The 18,483-nt window shown below is 36.5% G+C and overlaps 1 protein-coding gene across 1 annotated transcript in view; it reads right to left on the bottom strand.

Annotated features, from left to right (window-relative positions):
• The window catches only part of PDE5A (phosphodiesterase 5A), a 134,903-nt gene extending 118,596 nt beyond the window's left edge, over positions 1-16,307 (bottom strand). Inside the window, exon 1 of the mRNA XM_082758895.1 lies at positions 16,185-16,307. The gene's annotated coding sequence lies outside the window, so the exon portion shown is untranslated. The remainder of the gene's footprint in view (positions 1-16,184) is intronic.
• Positions 16,308-18,483: the final 2,176 nt, after the last annotated feature.

The following is an 18,483-nucleotide window of genomic DNA, read 5'->3' as shown; positions in this document are numbered from 1 at the left end:
GCAGGTAGTAGTGATGGGGAGCTAGATAGAAACATAGTTTGTATGCAGACCCCAATGTGAGAGGGTTTTGAAGCCTGAGTAGTTTTCTTTTAGGAAAAGTTTATTTTATTGTTAATTATATTCTAACTGAATTTCTGAGACTGTCTGCCAATCCCATTTCTTCCAGGCTTACAACATAGCAAACTGATTGCATGCATCCATTCTTTTGACCCTGTAGAGTGATTAGGAAATAGAAAAGTCACTGGGCTACCCCTGGTAGCAGGGTTCTGGGTTCTAGCCAAAAACACAGAAGCTATAATTGGTGTGGAAGATTTTTCTTCTTTTAATCGTGCATTCATACTTGACCTCTTTCCAGTCTTCCCAAAGTCATTAGCCACTCCTTTGGAAGAAGAAAAGCAAGAGGCACTACAGCTTGATTTGTTTGACCCTTCAGCTCTTCTTTCTTTTGAAAACAGAATCACTACTTCTTTATGCAGTTTGGATTACATAGGCAATCCAAATATTCAAGATTCAGTGGCTAACAGTAATCTAGCAGGCAGATTTTTCAAAGGAGCCTGGTTCCAATTATTGAGACAAAGGGTGAGATTTTTAGGAAAAAAACCCGCTGCTATGTCTCTTCTGAAAGCTTGATAAGGGTTATCAAAATAGCTGATGAAGCAATTTGTATGAAAATCTTAAGGGCTTGAAGGAGGTAAAATCTGTAAATTTCTGTAAAATCTGTAAAAGGAAAGGGTTTAAACCCCATCTTGCATGCTCACATCATGAGAAGCTGTGAGTAAAAATTAAGCTTGTAAAAGGAAAAATTTTTTTTTTTTTTTTTTTTTTAAAAAAACTCAGCTCAAGAAATGGGCTTTTTTTATCTGCTTTGATTGTCCAACAGAAAGCGTAGTATTTTCCCCAGTGTTCAGGAAGTGTTGAAAGACTAACCTGTCAGATAATCTGACCCAATAGGTCTGGAACCAAGATTCCTGAAGGAGTTGCCTTTGCCAGAAGAGTGGTTCCAGAAACATATTCTTCTAATGAAATGACTCCGTATCAGAGACAATAAAGCAGAAACCCAACATACAACAGAATGGTTAATGTTTTGGATAGACCATCAATTTACACCCTATAATTAATATAACTGTGTTTTATAAGTATTGGGTTAATTACTATAATCATATTTAATGGTGAAAATGAAAAACTACTGTGTTCCTGTTGAAGATTTAGGACCATTTATGGTATGTTCACAACTCCTTGTCCTTAGTAACATCTTGTGTGGGAATAAACATCTGTGGCTCAAATCACTATATAGTATTGTAGAAAATATGCCAACACCTATACGATGTAGTGCTTCATGCAGTTGTTTCAAAATATCCTGGAGACCAGATGCACATCATAGAACAAAATGCTGCAATGTAGGGCCAACAATTGCGTTTGGTATCTATGTCATCCAGTATATAGAAACAAAAGTCAGGACAGATGATTTAATCAACAGAAAATACTGAATTTGGTTAATATTTTATATTGTTTAGTGATGGTGAGATTCCTTTGATAGTATCCAAACGTAAATACCACTAGCACAGTGTAACTCTAGGTTAAGGTGACTTTCCCCCTGTAAGGGGGAGTTTGGCTTTGATCTCAAGTAACTGAGACAGAAGTATCAAAGTACAGTAAATCCAATGTAAAACTTTCTAGCCCAAAACACACATTCCAAAGTACTGGAAGAACACTTTTTTTCCCCCTGAATATTTACACAAGAAAACAGATGAAGAATAATAGCTGTTCATGTGGCAAGCAGGATACAGTTCAGGAAGCTCATGAGTGACTAAATGAATATACTGTGCATACATTTTGGTATGCAATGCACCTCTAGTTCCATTTTGCTTCTGCATTAGTGCATGGTGTCAGAGGAGAAGAGATCTCTAAAGGCAAAGCAAGTGCTATTCCAGTAACCCTGAAACTAGGAGGAAGCCTAAAAACTCACCACCTCTGCCTGGATTTTCTTTCTACTTGTTATACAAAGGTTACTGTATGTTAGACTCACATGCATATGTATTTTTTAAATGCAAAATTAACATTTTGAGGGAGAGATTTAATTTTCAGGTAGGGGCTTAAAGAGCTCCTTGGAATTTAGGTATTCTGTTCCATGGTGTACACTCTCTTGAAGAAGGGATCACAGCCTTCCTACATAGAGGTAAGGAGGGTGAGATGGTAGAGTAGAGCTGGCTATTGGGGCTGGGACAGCTCTCAGTGAGGAGCAGACAAGTGGCACTGCCTGGCTGTAGCTGTCAGGCTGTGCTGATACAGCTTGCTCTGAAATGCTGCCCTTCTCTACTTCCCATTTAATCAGTTTGAGGTGGCCACTGACAATGCTAGGTAACTGGTAGGGTGCATAACTCTGATTTATATGTTTTCAGCTTGAATTATCAGATTTTTATTTTTATTTTTTTCAGTCAGAGATATGTATGAGAGCATACTTCTGTCTAGAGAATTTAAATCTGTTGTATAGAGCCTATGATTTGCTTATAATAGTAAGTGAAAATGACAGCCTTTTTATGTTTGGGTTCTCCTTTCTTCATGCATGTCTAGAGGAAGCATACAAACCACATTTCTGTTTTATTTGACTTCTCTGTAGTATGTTCCCATCAAATTTGGTTTTCAATTAACTGTAAAAAGTGCAGGATTTTGAAAGCTGTAATTCCAAACTATTCCCAGCTCAAGCAGCTGGGCTTTGTGCTGGGAAATGTCTTGGAGGCTGAATGAGGAATCCTTTTCTCTAGGCCATGTAGAAGTCTTACAGCTGTGAATATGGCCTTGGGGTTAAAGCAACTTCCTTGGAGAGTTCATCTATAGATGGGCTGGCTAAGCAATTTTGTAGTTATGTAGCATGACCTTGGTCTTTTTTTCCAAATCCTTGCTGCAGGGAGAAGAATGTGATGATTGAAGATGTACATATTCTACCTTCTAAGGCCCTGCTTTTAGCACTCACTGTACATCTACTCTTTGTGAAGTTTGGCTAATACAGTGCTAAGCATGCAAAAGTCCCCAAAGTGAGCATGGCTGTGCTGGAAGTGTGTGTGCCTGCCTGGGTGTAAGGTGCTAATGGGTCTTGTAAAGTGCAGAGGAGTCCTGGGCTTGGCACTTTGCTGATGTGGATACCTTGTTTCTTGTAAGTCAGGTGGCTTTGTACCCTAAATTTTCATCAGACAATTTGGAAAGACCCAACTCCTGTATCTGCTTTACAATTACCTGACAAATAACTTAATAGAAACTTGGTGATCAACAAGCTGGACTTGTGCAGCTCATGTTTCAGGGTATCATCTGAAAGCCTTGTAGGTATTAGTGGACAGAACCCTGGTGACTTGGCACTCATCTACTAAACTCTGCTCTAATATTAAAAACCGACAACCTAACCTCACCATGTTGTTGCTGCTTTGTTTTCTATTACTAAGCTACACAAATTCAGAAGACTGCCAGTTGCACATTTGTTAATTGCTGGTTGAGATAAAGTATCAGACAATGGAAATATTAAAAAATTATTATTATTTTTTTTCATATGGTATGCATATCAATATGGTATCCCTTCTTTTTATGTGTTATTCACCAGAGTAAGAATTTGGCTCAGAATATTAAACAAGAAAGGGACAAGTTCTCTTCTCTGCAATAAGAGCTGATAGAGCAGAAGGTACTTGGCCTGTAAAATCCCTTAAAGAACGTTACCTGAAAAAGATGCAAAGAAAATCTCAAAGAAGTCTCAAGATTTAATCTTCTGCTGATCACGTGAGGAATACACTGGCAGAAGTCAAGGCAAGAATTTAATAAGAGGGAGAAGGAAAGTAGGGTGTGAAGTATACCCTTAAAAATTAGAATTTTCTAATTTGAAAGGAACAGCAGGCTTTATTAGTGGCTTATAAACAACACTGAAACCCGGAAGTGACAATTAGCAGCAACCCACAGCTTGTTAAGTCCATGATAGAAGGTTACAATTCATATGCCATCTGGAAAAGGAAATTTGGTTGAAAGCAGCTCTTAAAATGAGCTCATTGCTTGGTGCTAAATACTTTTCTGCTGGAATGTCTAAGAACAGCAATAGAAATAGGTGCAACCATGGCTCTCAGAATTTTTGTCATACTCTGGAAATACTGAGAGGAGGAGGGTAACTGATAAGTCAAAGGTAAGAAAACATTCTGACTTGGAGGGTTTGTTTATTGAGCACCCAGACTTGTGGAGCTGTGGTAGTAAAGGAACACTGTTTGGCCAAGAATGAGGGATAGGAGGGATGGATAACAAATAAAGAGTTATTGGATGCTCTTCGTACAGAACCCCAAATCAACAAAATAGAAACTGATTAGAAAGTAAGGAGACACAAATGAAATATGAAGGCATAACTAGACAAAATGTTTTTTAAAAAATCATCTTTATCTGTTTGTGGCTTTGTGGTTTTCCAGTGGTCTGAACAGAATGGGAAAACTTGGAAGCTACAGAGAGTGCCTTGACTACATGTCAGTAGTCAAGGCATGCTGCAATAAATAAACTGATCAGTGTAACAAGTATTAATTTGTGTATATTTTTGGATGCCTTGTCTAAACTTGCAGCCTAACATATAGGCAATGTGTGCTTTGAGACTGACACTTGTGATTTGGTTGGACCATTCCACATACCACAGAAAATTCCTGACAGACATTTTCCTAGGGAACTTATCCTGAATACTCGGTGAGAAATTGAAAATAGAAGGACAATATAAAATTAACAATTAATGATAATAATAAAGAACAATATATAATGTGTACACTAAATGATAGCTTGGTCAAATCTATGTTGATCTCCCACATAAGAGAATATGGGAGAATTTGTTTTATTTAGGTTGGCAAAATAGGAGACAGGTAATAGGTTTTTTTATTAGTGTGTTGAAAGATGAATGTTACAAGATTATTTAAGCTAAGTGTTAAAGTTGACACAATGAATTCATGGTGACATAAAGCCATTTTATATTGCAAAGTAGAAAAGGCTTTTAATTTTTAAAGCAGAGTCTGGGGTAGCTATCTTTCATTCGAGTTAAGGATGGTAAGAAGGCAAGCTACTTCTGTGGTGGAGTTTGTGAAAGATGAGATGATGTGGTGCCTGAGGCAGCAGAGATTAGGTTTAGTGATTTAGGACCTCACCCCTTCTTGTCATTTTTTGTTCCCATGATAAAAATAAAAGTAGGTGAAGTAGGTGAGAAGGTGTGAAGGGGAGGGGAGTGTATTCTGCTCCAGTCTGCATTGTCAAAAGTAGTAATTAAATTCATAGTAACTACCACGGTATAATTCCCTAAATCCAAGGGGGTGGGGAGGACTTTAAATGTAGATGCTTTATGCTAGAAAACAACATAATCCCACTGTCCAGGAACTAACAGAAAATTGAACGGAGGTCCTAAAGCAGCCTTCCAGGACTCCTTAGCCCCAGGAAGTGTCCAAAGTGAATCAATTTTATTTAGTATTGAATACTACAGATAAAATACATATACAAGTGTCAGCAGTAATTAAACTTTCAGAATGATTACAAGTAAAACTAAAATGACAAAACTGATAGAACTCTACCTGTTAAACATAGCACAAAACCTACAGACCTATTAAGGTACGTGGCATTGACCAGAAGCAAGATGTGGGTGTTGATTAGTTGTAGCGGTTCTGTAATTAAAATCAGACTGCTGATAGCTATGTCTGCCTATGTTTCTTTGAAAGTGTTTGACCTCATAATATTTGTTGACTAAATGACCACAACTAATTACAACTGAAAGTGGCATATAACAGTCTGGAGTTGTGGAAAGATGTACTCACGAAGAACACACCTCCTGACTGTGGGCAATGACTACTGTAAGACCCCAAACCAACTCTATTTTCATGCGCACTAAAGACACTATCTGCTTGCATTTATATTACGAGATACTTTATACAGCATAAGTCATCATTTTATACTCTGGCTAGTCATCTTTATTGTGGTCCTATGCAAAGATGTGCTGTCAGCTGCAATTCATACCATTAGTCATACTGTTGATTCAGCTAGTCATTCCAAACTCTTGTATCAGTTTCTTATGTCTTTTATTTGAATTAGTGCTGAACTAGTACTGTATTAATATGTGAATATATGTATACATATATATATATATATATATAGTATTTCATACTAATACTAGTACATGTTGCTAAAGACCTTCAGGAATATTTTAAAGTTTTTTGTTTGTTTGTTTTAAAGTTGTACTTACTAAGATTGTATTTGCTTCTGAAAACAGTGGGACTTCCTAACGGCATTCAGCTTTGTAGTCAGAGTAAGGTACTATAGGATCGTTCCCTTAGCATGGGAAAGACAAGAAACTCCAATCACTGTAAGCTTGGTTCAAAAAAAACCCAAAACAAACAAAAAACCCACAAAAACAAAACAAACCAAAACAAACAAAAACACAACAAAACAAACAAACAACAACAACAACAAAAAACACAAAAAAACAACCACTATTACATGAGAGTTATCTGTCACTAATAAATTCTTACTTGATGGATTCTTTCCTTTCTTGGGGGTTGGAGTTAGATGATCTTTAAGGTCCCTTCCAACCCCAGGCATTCTATGATACTAATCGGTAGAGATTTAAACCTGCTATATTTGTATAATTCCGATTCTAGCTGCATGTTAATCTTGAGTATTAGCACATAAAGTTAAATGTTAGTATATTGTCTTGGTAACTCCTGAGATCTTAATACTGTGACATGGTATATTAAAAAAACATACTATTTGTTTAGTATTCTCTTCTGCTTTATGCTGTATTTTGCTCTATACACTGTGACAGAACAGCCTGCTAAAAGAAATTCCATTGCAGAAATCAGTGGTAAGATGAGAATTTATGATAAAGTGAAAATAGTTAACTTGGAAAACCGGTATCTTATCCTGAATGAAGCATGTCTTTTTGACATACATTCTTGTTATCTGCTGATTTTAGCATTTAAGAATGTTTTGGAATAAGACAGGCCTGGCTTAAGAGAACTTGGATGAGCAAATTCTCTTGTGGCTCTTTAGGAAGCTAAAGTCTGTGAAAGAACTTCAGTTGCAAGGAATATTTTCTGTGTAGAAGGCAAAAAGGAAAAACTTGAAGCCCCTATCACACACAATTTGCTGTCTGATATTTTTTCCCTGTATGTAGCCAGGTTTCTCTGAGAAAAAATGTTAATGGTAATTGCTTTTTCTGTAGTCGTGTAAGGATTTTGTTAACAGATGCTGACTGATTCTGTTCCGTGCCATTGGACTGGTGATTCTGAATATTTGTTCTGGGCTGCCAAGTTATGAAATGTTGATGTACAAGCTGAGTGTGAATAAAAGTTTTATTACTTTGAACAAGACTTCTCAGCTAAAATCTCCCTTGCTTACATTTACCTGGATATTAATGACCTGTTAGTTTAATGTGGACATAAATGTCAGGTGGACTAAAACAGATCAGGCTATTTCTTAGTTTTGTTCTTCAAATGTTTAATAGCTAATATCACTGGGCTTCACTCTTTTTCCTTTGATGCATGTTTACTGATTATGTGGTCACCTTTTTAAATAGAAGATAAACCCACAAATCCTATGGCTGCTTTTAATGTAATTCCTATGAATTATGATACATTACAGTATGTCTCTGCTTTCACCGATGAAGGAATGGTTTCACAGAGGGCGTACATGTGCAGAACTTTTTTCCTTTTTTCTTAAAAATTATATCTTTTGAATAATACTAAGGTCTTCAGGGCTTAATATCTTTCAGTTATGCTGGGGGAAATTTGAGTTAATCCTGCTTAGGTATGTCTCAAGTTTTAAAGTAATCCTAGAGTATTTTAAAATTCTAGATTATGCCTATACCCTTGCCTGTCATTCATCTCTTCATAAATAAATTTATCTGGTAATATGAATAAAGAAAATTAGTGATATTGTCTGTTTTCCTTTTGTTATTCTCTCTTCTCCTGTTTTAAGACAAAGGAAAGACAAGTAAATACAAAGAATTGCATACTTCACAAAGAAAGTCGATCTTTTAAAGTTAAGAAGAAAATGAAATTTCAATAGCTTACATTAAAAGATTTTACTGTTTTCAGCAAGATCTGGTTCCTAATATTTAACTAAGATATATACTTAAGTAATTTCTATGTAATCCAGAAATACCTAATTTTATGTCTGGCACTTGATTTGTATATGTGCACAATGACTCTGTGGCATGTGACATGAATCATAGGTATGACGTTGTGACATGCAACTTGAATTGTAAAGCAGTACTTTTCTTTGTCTGTGATTTCTCTTTTCAGAACTTCAGGAGCCCAGTTAGAAGCACAACCTAATTTTACATCTTTCCTTCTTCTGTACTGCTAGCATACATTCATTATTCAGTTCAAGTTTAGATAAACCAGATATTTTAAAAACATCTTGTAATCTGATTTATGTAAGGCTTTTTGTATCTGGTATTATATTTTGCACAGAAATTAGGAAAGGTCATTTTAAAAATCAAGATGAAATGTAGCTTTTAATTACTACTTTTTCTGGACACTTACATGGTTGCTTTATCAGAATTGGCAACCCTCATCAACTCCCTTGATTCTCATGATTCTAATAAGAGGCTGAAAATACTTATTCTAAGAATAGGAAGACTGAATTTATTGCTATTAGAGAAAATGTTTAGGCAGACCTATTTAGTTTGGTACCAGTAAAATAATTCATAAGCTCTGAAAATGGTTCCTGAAATTTTACTTAGTTCATCCCTATTAAAGTATGATAGGTGAGCTAATAAAGGGTAGAGAAATAAGACTAGCAGACAATATATAATATTGCTGGGGGGGTTGAGAGCTGCAGATAATTGTTACAATGTCTGGAGTCTGTGCTGATTAAGGAGAAAGACTACTTGAAGCTGTAGCATAAATTTTGAAAAGAGATCTCCAGTGTTACATACGTTGCATATCTCTTCCACATATATATCCTAATAGCATTAATGGATCAAATCTTGCAGAGAGATGCATGTATGCAGAACTTTATACTCATGATACTGAAGTTAGCACTTGGGCAGGATGAAATCAGTTCCAGGGACCAAAGAAAACCTAATTCTTAAGGCTACCTATACCTCTTTCATCATGATGCCGTGTCCACACAAATACAATCCTCCACAAGATTTAAGAAACTTTAAATAAAAATAATGGTTCTTATTTTTAGCTTGAAAAGCTTTGGATGTATATATCATCACTGCTTGTAGAAGGAAGAGCAAATTAAGCCAGATCTTTGCAGAATATTTCTGAAGTATTTATTTCTTTTGCCTTGAAAATAGTTTTGGATGAAAGACTTTCAGCCTGCTCCAATTTATCCAAGCCACAGGTACAGACATGAGCAGCATATGAGACTTCTCTAGAAGAGGTCTTGCTTTTTTAACAACTTAGACAATTTCCTTAACTATATAGAATAGATGCAGCTCAGATGGTGCTGTTCAGCTAAAATGTCTGTATATGTTCTCTGCTTAAGCATTTGGGGGCTGTGCTCATACATTTATTTAGATAAATGTACATGTCCTCAAAAAAGCTTTTCTCTGGTTCATCCATCTCAGTTGCAGAAAAAGATGAGGCTAACAGCAAGTTGTTGGTGTTGGCATGCAACAGTATTTCTCAGTCTTTCTCCTTTCCTTTCAAGGAGAAAATGCAGAGGCTTTTGGTTGTAGGGCAATGATCTAAACAAGCATGTTGCCTTAAGAGATGAAGTGATTCAATGGTAAAATGGAACTGGATTGTAAATAAAAGAGACAATGAAATAGTAAAATACCTAATTCAGGGGAAAAGTGGGATAGAAGCTGACTTTAGGGAGATTTGTGACCTATGAGCAGAGCAGATGGATATAAAATGAAATGAGAACCAATCAGGCTGTAATAAGCACAGGGAAAATCTGAAATCTAGAAGGCAAATCCTGTATCACCCCCAAACAGTCAGGCTGTTGCTGATCCTTAGCAGCATTTCTTACCAAAGAAAATATTGTTCTTACATTTCCCAGAAATGTAACTTTATAATGATCACTTGCATTTGTCCATTTAAAAACTGAAAAATCAAAGCTAATCTTTATTTAGGCCATACTTATCTCCAAGTAGAGAAGTGTAAGTATTTGCTGCTGGTGCCACACAGCCTTTTCTAAGTTGTATGCAAGGATGGCAGCTCTCAACTTTGCCTATGTGAAATAGTCTAGGTGAGCTGTAAGATAAACATCTTCAGGCAGTAATGGCTGAGATACACTCTTTGGAGCCATTGGCCTCTCTGGAGGAAGACTGTGAACCTTCCTCCAAGTGCTGCTGTGGGTGCTGGTAACACCTGGTCTTAGAGAGCAAGGCCATGGCAGAGGGCAACAGGGATGTGCTGTGTTGGCCTGGTGAGTACAGCTGGGGTACGGATCATATTTGGGTGACTGTAGGTGGTTTGTGATACTCACACTGATTCTGGTGCAGATACTAGGCTGTGTAAGCGGGCATTACTTTCTTCAATGCTTCACACTCTTTGTTTCTCTATGCAACTAGCACCAGGCATAGCAATGGGAAGGGGCATGGCTTTGTCATACAGTGTGCAATGTAGGCAGGAGGTAGCACTATCTGTAGTGCTATCCCTTGTGCATCTTGTATGTGTGCATGCGGAAAGGGCGTTGTTCCTGCTGTTAGCCCCATATCTCCAGTGGTTCACATAGGAAAGAAAGCAAGTCTAGGACTCCTTAACATGGTGTCTTTATTCCTTTGAAATATGACAGTATAAAAATGATCTCTGCTTACCTGACAGTTGCTTACATATGTATTCACAAATCTACTTAGAGATAAATATAAACACTTTTTTTTTTCTTTTTTCTTTCTACTATCCCTGCAAAGCTACAAGATAAGGGGAAACTTCTATTCTAAATACATTCCAACTGACTACATGTACCTGAGGCACTGCAAGCCTACATGACACTGAATTCTTGTTACTGATGACAGTGTGTCAACCAGAAGGGATCAGGCTTGATGTTTTCATAGTCCAGACTATAATTGTTATGAGATGAAATTAGGAAACACCTTTTAAGTTACACTTTATGGTAGAGAAAATGTAGGTAGATCTAAAGCAATTATGAGGCCAGCCTTGCTTATGCAATTGGGATTTTGGTAATCTTGAGGATACAGACATACTCCACACTGTAATGTGGAAGGTAGGAAGTCTTCATGGTCCTGGGCAGTCTGTAATAAATTTGTCTCATTTCAGATCTGGGCCTGACCATATCTTCTATCTTTTATTTAGAGAATAAGCTTGACCATATCTTTTAGAAAGACCAGTAAAGCAGCTGCCCAAGGACTTGATGTGTGCTGTCTTGAAGTGCTTTATCTTATAAGAAAGCTGAAGAAGCTTCTGCTAATAACCCATTTCTAGCTACTGCTTGAGTGGAGAGGAGATTAGATAATCATGATATAAGTGTCTAATTCTATATGGAAAAGGAATGGAAAATTAGAGAATTTTTCCCCTCAGTTCCTGAGGAAGTAATACAATACATAGTAGATTGTCATTAAGAAATGAGAAATTGTTTTGAGGTCCTGAGGTCTATGCAGACCTAACAATTGATTCTGAGGTCAGATTAGGCTCTCTTCTTATAGAGGAGAGTACCTAGCAAATACCCAGGTCTACAAGCCACAGACTGCCTTTAAGAGAGAAAAAAGATGTAGCTTATCTGTTTTAGCCTTTGTGCTGGAGAGCTATAGTGTCACATGTTGTTTTAGGAAGTTACTCTGAAATGAAGATTCTGATTTTCAGAAGCAAAAAATGCTTTTCTGATATGGAATTGCTATTAAAAAAAATTCATCTTGCTATCAAAATATCTTGCAGGCTAAATAAGAGCTTATTGGCACTGGATATGAAAGTTCTGAGATGTCATTTTTTCCTATTGTTGTGCCAAAGCTATTTAAGTCACACCTGAAACTAACAATATGAAACAGGCAGTTGTTGGCTATCCTGTAAGAAAGATAAAGCCCTATTCCTAAGTCTGCTTATGGATTTCTGGTTTTAATAACTAAAAAAATAAATCTGACTTTGCAAAACTGCTTTTCTTAATGTGCATGGTTATAACTGTTGTGCAGTCTTTGAAACTGTATGGAAGACAGAAGTAGAACTGATGTGTATTGTTTTTTTCAGAATGCCTCCAGCTATGATTTTCCACTTAATTGAGATTTTTTTTGACTGAAGGACTAAAGAGCAGACAGATGCTCAGAGGAACTGATAGGCATCTAGAAAATTTGAGAAGACCTACAGCTCATGACAAACTAAAATCTTTTACAAACAGATTTACAATTAGTTTCATACAGTCAGCTACGTTCTGATTAGATTTCTGAGCACTAGAGGAATTCTTGGTGAATCAGAAAGAGAACCTCACCTTTTCCCAATATGCCTCATGTTCTGTCAGCTATGCAGAGGCAATGGAAAACATTTGTCAAAACAGATGGCAGCACTAGCCCCCCAGCCACTGAATGGTTAGTTCAAGGTCCAGTTAATGGCAGGTGAGCCAAGAAACATTTGGAGGTTTAGTTTAACATTGAATATACCCCAAAGAATACACTATTGCAATTCCAGGACTTCTTGGCTAAGGCCAAACTCACAATACTGCAATAACAGTCATTTCATAGTCTGCACTTCCAGCCAAAATGAAGAACTGCTGAGGTGCATGAAAAACAAGATGTAGCAGTTAACATGGCTTTCAAGGATTTTGAAAAGACATGTTCAACAGCTGGTTCAGTCCACCAGAATGTTTCTTACCTAGCAATTCATGACAGTTTCCTGTGCCATTTGGTTGTTTTTCATACACTGGGATAAATATTATCATAAAAGCAATTATGCATATAGAATATGCTAATACAAAATGTGAAAATATCTGGATTTTCTATTAAAGAATGTTGGCTTGTTATACCAAAGTAACTTTAGCAGAATGGTTAGGTACAAATGTGGAAACTATGACCTGTGTAGCTGAAATGTTTGTAATTGCTGGCAGCACGACTACTAAAACAAAACCAGTTGCAGACATGTTGTCTTACATGCATCTTATGAAATGGACACTGGGTTGCTTTGTGCAGAGTTTCCATTTTTTCTTTAAAAAGCATGGATTAGGGTTTACATGGGTTGCTGATAAATAAGCAGGTGTAACGTGAGTTTGAAATATGAACATTGAAAATGCACCTACAAAGGTCTTTGCAATACTGATGTCAGTGCTTTATATTGACTGTAATCCAGATTTTAGCACTTTCTTGTGTATTCTATAAAGGTATTTTTCTCTATGGAACGAATAGGATGCAATGTTACTTGTTACAATGCAGTGAGTGCAGTCTTACACTGCACCAGGTTTATCTCTTCCTACATATCCTTTGCCTGTATGTTAAGGAATTGGATATAGATATTAAGACCAGGCCCATAGCACTGTTGAAGACATAAATAACCTCTCAGTCTTAAACTCAACTACCTGTCATAAAGTTAAAAATGTTTTTTCCTGGTTGTATCTCATTACATTCCTTTCTATGCAGTGCAGGGAATGTACAGTCTCAGCTTAAAATCAAGAGCAGGGGCTGAAAGATAACTAATATGCCTGCTAGTTGTCAGACTGTTTCTATTCCTCGATTTAATGTTAATGACTTCATAAGGATTAGTTAAGGTTAAAAAACCTACTACACTTCCCTTTTCTAGAATTTCCTGAATCTACAGGATGGACTTCTAAAGTGATGAGTTAAAGCCAAGTTACTGTTGACTGTACCTTAAGCTGCTAAACAACTTAAATTACTTTCTTTAACTTAAAGAATTGTAAAGTATTGATCTGTACTATACCCTGCATAATTTGCTTTTGACTGTGGAATGATAGCAGGTACTTGATTACTATAATGGTGGTTTCAAATTGGACTTAGAGTATGTATTTTAAATCTACCTTTAGTAAGATATGAAAATCTTGTTTTGAATAAATTATTCACTGACACCTGTCCACAGATTATTTTGACTGTCTTCAGACTATGTATTAATTTGTGGTTTTAAGATACATCATTTAATACATTTTTAGAAAAGAGGAATAAAGACTTTTATAGTCCCATTAAATGAGAATTTAAGAGTACTTGCTGTCTAAAAGAAGCAAAATGTACAAGTCAGGTGAAAGTTGTTAGTTGTAGCAAAGTTAATGAAGCTATTGTAATTTGTGTTACTGTGTCCTTTTTCAAAATCTTAGCTTTGACTAAACTTGGGGATTATCCCCATCTAGAGTAAAGAAGTTCATGGTTAGCCCAGGCCTTTTCTTTGCTTCATGGAAATTATAGGAATCATGTTCCAGAGGCTGTTGGTGGAAAGAGGTTACTAAAGAGATCTCTGCCTGTTCTGAGGTAGTTGTTCTTACCCTTGCAGGGTGTTGAGGAGAGAAAGAAGGGAGAAACATGAGAGAAACCACTAAGCTATTTCTGCATCTGTAATAGATTCATTCCTTCTGGCTCAAAATATTACAGTAGCTAAAAGATGCTCTAAACTGCAGCGGTGTGTTGGCAGCTGTTAGTGGCTGACCACTATTTCTCCACCTTGGAGGAAAACGTAGGGTTGCAAAAGGTGATATCACTACAGAAATCATGTACTTCCATGCTCACTCAGTCCTGGTGATTATTATGCAGTTAGTTTGGCCAGTAAGTCATCACTATTTCCTGCAAACTGGAGATGGAAGATGTAGAAAAAAAGCTATTAAGTTTTGCCTTAAGCACTGAAGATCAGTGCAAGAGTGCTGTTCAGACGTTAACACACTTCAACTGGCATTAGTACTCAACTTTTAAGATAGTGAATATTCAAAAAGACTTGATTGTGCATCTGCCACTGATGGTAAAGATGTGGGAGGTAGTTATTAGTACTAAGAACCTTAAGAGTTCTCTGGACAAATAACAGCTTGCTCTTGACACTATTTTACGAAGATCATTTGCTTAGAAGAAGCACTTTTTTTTTTTTTTTTTTTTTAACTGTATCAGAGCTTAATCAAGTATGCTATTACCTAAATATCTCTATAGAAAAGTATCTGTCAAAGATAGATGCAAAGATCCAAACTGAATGGCAAATAATTAAGATTGCCTAATTTGTTTACATTTCTCTTTTAAGTAAGTCTTTCACTGTATAGTTTGATGCTAACCAGTCATTCCTGGACTGAAGCTTTTGGAAGCAGTATAAACAATTTTTTATTCCTTTAAATATATTTGTTTAAAACAGAAGAAACTTATAAGTGAACTGTTTTCAGAAATCTGGCTAATGAACAAGGCATTTCTTACCTTTTGTGAATGTGTTCAGTACTGTACAAACAAAGAACAATTATCCATTCTTCTGTAAACCTAGGTGTTCTCATTTTAACCTCAATGACAATACATTTTATTTAATGCTATTCCATGACTACTGGTCTTGATGAGCTTATATCATTTTTGCTAAAACAATTGAAACTTAATAACCTGCCTATTTCATACTTCTATTCACATTTATCTTTATTTGACAGGACTTCTTTCTGATTTTGACTTGTTCTGAGAGAAACGAAGATGGCCTGTGATCTCTTATTACACAGGATAAGCAGATCAGATAATTCAAGGTTTGATAGTGTAGTAAATTCAGCTGTATGCAGTAAGCCATTACTGTTAGGCCATCTTAAAGTAAGAGTGCAGTTCCCAATTCTTTCCTAAACAGCATCAATATGCTAGTCCTAGCAAGTATTTTCTCATCCGGTATAAGTTTCTGTTTTGATTTCAGAATGCACCATGTCATTTTAAGTTGCTAAATGGTATGATTTACTAACTATTTTGAATAGATTGATTGTTGGCATCTTGTGAGGATGGAATTCTAGCTGTTCTTCTCCTAAAATACAATCAGTTCTATGAAAGTAGCATAATTCTTGTGAAAACAGCTTTTATGTATTTCTTTGCATATTTATTCTCAACATTATTATGCTGGAAAACCCTTTATCTGCCAGAAGATCTTCTGAACACCAATTACAAACCATTCTGCAGTCCAAACTTCCTATGTAAATGCCACATGACTTTAGGTAGCAGGTTCTATAAGTACGTTATCTGTAACCATCTTTTCAGATTTCTGAGCCTTATCACTGCTGCATATTCAAAGCATTGCTCTTTTATTGTATTTGTCATCTAGTTATACTGTATAACATTTATCCAGCCAATTTACTTTCAGTCTTACCTCAGTGTTCACAACCTCATCTCGCTGAGAAGTCTTACCCAGGCTCCTTATCCTGAAAACTTGGGGCTTTTTATTTGTTTTATTAACTCCCATGGCTTGCAAGCAGTCCAACTTTTGTTCAGTCGGTGCTCGGTAGGCTGGTGCATGCCTCTGCACTGCTTGGGTTTTCTTTAATCAACATATGGGGTATAATATATTGGTTGTTTTGAGTCTGATGTCATGGGAAAAAGTGTTGCTTGAGTCAGTATGGAAACGTGCCCAGATACATTCAAGTTGTTTCTTCCTTGACTGTAGTATCATCTGCTTGAAACTTTTCACTTGCCTTCTAATGGTTATTCCTGCTTGTCCACAGGCTGTTTCCAGTCCAAATATAGTGCTACTTGATTGAAAAAATCCAAGAAGCAATTCTCTTTTGGGCATGTGTTTAGCAATCTCGACTAAATCCCTTCTGAAACACCATGGTCCAATTTGTCATAAAATGACAGGGCTTGCTAAGGCTGTCCCTTTGGACATCTGAGTGACTTCTGTGTCTGCAAAGCCTGAAAAATTCTGCTGAAATTTGAAATGTTTTTCAAACTGTTTTTGCCCCCCCCTCTGAACGCATCACAAGGAAGCAGTAACCTAGGGTACCCTCATGATACACTTACTGAGCCATAATCTGGATTGTGCAACAGATTCAGGGTTGTGCCCTATGCTGGGGTGGGTTTTTTGCACTGAAGAAACCTTTCAGATATTATTTGGGAATTAGCTTAAAAGTACAGCTGAAATGGTTTTAGTAGCTTGGCAGTTTAGCTAAAGAATATTAGTCAGGGTAAACTAATGTAACTCTTATCAGAGCTGAGTTACAACAACTAAGAAATAGCCCTTAAATTCCAGGGAAATCATTATACAGGATGAATAGATCAATACAACATTGAAAGGCTTGAATCTCTCCTAACATGTATAAATAATGTGGAGAAATGAACTTTCAATTAACTTCTCTTGTTAAATGTTTCTATTGTACTCTTTCTGCTGATGGCATAGTTGCTGTAAAAAAAAAATAATAAAGAAATAAAAAAATAAATGGAAATCTGCTCAGGATAAAGCTGTCCAGAGCTTCAGATGTGTAGTACCTGTTCAGGACAAGGGGTCCAACAGACTTCAGAGTTTGCATGTTCCTCTTGCAATATGGAAAAAAACTGCAAAATGTTACAGCTTCCATTCTATAAATACCAACTGGGATGTTTCTGTAACTGTTAACCCAGTTGAATGGGGTTTTCCTGGGGACAAAAGATACCATGCTAACTTGAAGGTTGTCTTGCTGCCAGATTTTAAGCTCCTGTTATAAATCATTATGGTTCTTCAGAAAACAGATGAAAAATATGAATGTTGGCAAAAACATCCTTCACTAAGTTTGTTCCAAAAAAGGCTGAACTATTTTATATCAAACTTAAAAAAAAAATAATAAATAAATCCAGAGTACAAGAAGAAATTTAAACCTGCCTGAAGTCTGATGTTCTTGAAAGCCTAAGTATTTAATGAAAATAATTAGGCAGACTAAACTGTCAGTATCACCATGTGCTCACCCTTTGATAACTGCACAAACACTAAAGGGAAGAAGGGTCAGGATATGTCCTTTTCTGTTTCTAATAAAGAGTATCTTGGCAGACAAGGTCCTGTAACAGAACTGGATGGTACAGGTCTCCAGTAGCAGAACTGAATATAATGTGCTGCTTATTAGCTACCTAGATACTTTTTGAAGATAGGGGGGAAAAAAAAAAAAAGTAGACTGCATTACAAAGATGTATAAGAAGTGCTGGTATGTGTAATCACCACTTGCTAAGTTTTTCATTTTGCCTAACTTTTTCCAGGACATTTCCCAGCATGTAGCCAATTTGTCTTGCAGTTTTCAAACTATTCAGAATTTCCTTCATCTCTTTCACTGAACAAAAAGAAATGACCATTACAGAAAGTGGTCCTGGTTTGCAAGTGCTGCAAAGTATTTTCTGGCAACATCCTTTTCTGGCATTTGAAGTTGTGCTTCATGTCATCTTAGTTTCATGTAAAATGACTTTGGTCACACTCTCAGCAGGGACACTGGTAATTTTTTTAACACAGTATCAAGTGAGATCTACCTCAGTGTTGTCCGACTGCATTTGTCTGCATTAGAAACATTATGCAATGTGGATGGCTGGGGAGCTATGTGTAGGGAGATCTTTGGTTGCTTGTAGCTGGGTATGGAGGAGCTGCCGAAGGCTGTAAAGCACACAGTGAAAAGGGAAACTGAGATATCCTCAGACAGTACTCATCAGATGAAGGG

Source organism: Aythya marila, assembly GCF_965140915.1.
Source record: "Aythya marila genome assembly, chromosome: 4".
Classification (NCBI taxonomy): domain Eukaryota; kingdom Metazoa; phylum Chordata; class Aves; order Anseriformes; family Anatidae; genus Aythya; species Aythya marila.
The sequence above is the reverse complement of the archived record's forward strand: the minus strand, read 5'-3'. Positions and strand labels throughout refer to the sequence as shown.